Below are 2,977 nucleotides of genomic sequence, written 5' to 3' on the forward strand. Positions count from 1 at the left end.
TCACATAAAATGGAAAGGACTAATTAAAATTGAGAAAATATTAATTCATATAGTAGAGAATTAAAATCAGTTAATTGATAAAAATGTTAGAATAAAGCACTTATTTTACTTCACTGCTGATTCTATTATGAAATTACAGCTATGAACAAATTACATTCAGTCTAATAAGGACAAAAGTACATGGAACTTTCTAAAATAAAATGCAAATATAAAGCTACAAGCATCACAAACTAATATCATTGTAAGTCTAATAATTACAAACATATAGAGAACTTTTCAAAATAAGATATAGACATAAAACTTCAAGCATCAAGAACTAATTCATTGTAGTTTAATAAGGACAAAATACCGAGAATTTTCAAAACATAATGTAGACATCTATATCATCAGTCTTTTGCTTCTTAGTCTTCAAGAGGATGTATTAGTGCCCTCCCCATCATCATCATCATCATCAAATGACTCTTCTTCGCCATCTTCACTCTCGAATATATTTATATGATTGTCATTAATGAAATCATCTTCCTTATTGTGCATATTGTTTTGAAAAAATAGTAATTCGAGGAAGAACTACAACAACTTAGTCATATAGATTAACCACATTAAACTATAAATTGTGTTATGATAGGAAACAAAGGGGTATTTCCTTCCTAGTCCTAATTTGTTATATTAACAAAGATTATGGTAATCTGTTCTTGCACTACATCGATAGTTATTGTTAAATTAAAAGCAAGAACAACAGTTTAGAGAGTAACTAAGAAAAAAGTTTCTCTGAAGTAAAACGTAAATTAGAGTAATAAAAGCAGCAAAAAACTTGAAAAATGAATTTAATACACATACCAAAAACTGATTTTTACGACGTGAACACAAATTAGTACAGTATCAACCATAAGTCATTTTCACATTACTAAAATGGCAATAATGTAACAGAAATAATAAGGAAAGATACTTAACTGGTTTGACAAATAAATTACAAATATAAAATGCTCTTGTTTGAATACAATAAGGGAAAGACACAAGGTAAGCCTCTTATTCGTAGCAGAAACAATAAGAGAAAGACACTTCCAGTTGTCATTTTAATTTTTAAGAAAACCCAAATCTTTAATCTAACATAAGAGTCTCTTGCCAAAGTTTCATTCTCCTCAAAGCTTCACGTAATGCCAATGGAACACAGGATAAGACTCTTTATATAACATTAAGAAAGACCTCTACAATTAGCAATTATCATTCGACGCTGAATCTTCTATAGGATAGTTAACTGAAAAGTTGCAACAGTACTAACGACATGAATGTTTATCTGAGGAAAAAAACTAAAAAACTGAGATAATAGATAAATAGGATCATCGCCCAAAAAATTCTACCAAGTCATCTCCTATTTTTCCTACTCTAAACTTCTTTTTTTAATGAAATAATTGGCTTCATTGATTTCATCAAGAAGATGCAAATATTACAAGAAGCAGCAGAAGCCTAGAAGCTTCAAAAAGCAAAAAAGACCACCTGTTAGCTTACTACATATATGCTATCTCAGATACAAAGAGCTAACAAAGTTCAAAAAGATTTCGGGGCATTCTATAGGGGAAATATTTTCCCAGCTAAATAAAAACAGAAGGCATTTAGCTTTTAGGGTGTGATTAGGAGTTGATAGTCCATCTAAACTCCTTTTCCAGATGACAAGAAAGCATATTACATTCAAATTATTTTTTAAGTGGCCAAATGCATGCATTTACCAAAGAAGTATTATGTTTTCTTATAACCTTATAGTAACATATATATGCCTTATAAAATGTAAAAGTATGTATCTACTGATTTAGGCACATAGTCATAAAAGGGAAAAATAAGCATGGAATACCAACATGCAATAGGTCTCTCAAGAAGAAGCTATTAACTTACCCAAAAAAGAGATAGGTGAGAGTCCTGTCAAGACTAAAAATCAACAATAACAACACCAAATAGGCTTCAAATGAGTCTTTGTGTATGAGTTTTTTTGTATTCCTGTAGATAATCAAATGGTTCAGAGAAATTCGAGATGAAATCTGAGAATACAAATGTAAAATCACTGAAATAATATTAATCTCTAACTGCATATTGAAAATTTTACCTTACAGAATACAGAATCCTTTATTAAAAATACCCCAAACATAAATTTATATATAAATTGATATGGGTTTTCAGTTAAACATATGCACAAAACTCAGAAAAGTTGCCGAGATTAGGGAAAGCATTAGGTCACCAGCAGCTATATGAGATTAGGGAGAGAAATGGGATGTGCGATTCTTTCTCCACAAAACTCTATTATGAACATCAGTTTTTTTCCTAAAAGAAAAAGGGAAAAATTAGGGATTTGGCCACAAACCTGATAGATGAGATTCACATCTTCATTTGAGAGATTTAGAGCTGGGTAAAATTTTAGCAGAGAAGGGATTTTAGAGAGAGGGAGGAGAGATTTTAGAGAGAGAGAAGCGTTTGAGCGTCTCTGTTTTGTGTCCTTTAATTAGGAAGAGTTTTATGTAGTTTATTTTGTTATTTTCAATTAAAATATACGGGGTCTAGTAGCGACCCAGTCGCTCCAATAGGATTTTAACGGCAACAACTTAAAAGTCGCCACAAATAATATGGAGCCAAAATTTTAGTTTGAGCGGGATTGAAAATTTCAGCCACATTAGAAGCGACCTCAGAAAAGTTGCTGCTAAATAATCACTTTTAGTGGCGACCTAATAAATTCGTTGCTAAAAGTATAATTATTGTAGCAACATAATAGGGTCGCCGCTATAAGTTGCCGCTAAAAATCCAATTTCTTGTAGTGCTACCAGGATATAAGCAAAATTAGTAGCTACGCATGGACACTCGTCACCTCGTGCGTACGTAGCCCCCACAATTAGAAGCAAATATTAATTTAAATCACCTATGGGGTAAATTCCCTCTTACAAGGTTAGGCAAGAGGCTTACCTTATTTCAAAGCTTGCTTTCCGGCCTCAAATTC

At 31.8% G+C, this 2,977-nt stretch overlaps 1 long non-coding RNA gene across 1 annotated transcript; it reads right to left on the minus strand.

The window, feature by feature from the left end:
• Positions 1-347: 347 nt before the first annotated feature.
• On the minus strand, positions 348-2,449 carry LOC104212833 (uncharacterized). The gene is made up of 3 exons (XR_707459.2): positions 2,351-2,449; positions 1,888-1,989; positions 348-473 (listed from the first exon to the last, which is right to left on the minus strand). It is a non-coding gene; the product is annotated as an uncharacterized lncRNA (long non-coding RNA).
• Positions 2,450-2,977: the final 528 nt, after the last annotated feature.

The sequence above is a fragment of the Nicotiana sylvestris genome, chromosome 10, assembly GCF_000393655.2.
Source record: "Nicotiana sylvestris chromosome 10, ASM39365v2, whole genome shotgun sequence".
In the NCBI taxonomy this organism is placed as follows: domain Eukaryota; kingdom Viridiplantae; phylum Streptophyta; class Magnoliopsida; order Solanales; family Solanaceae; genus Nicotiana; species Nicotiana sylvestris.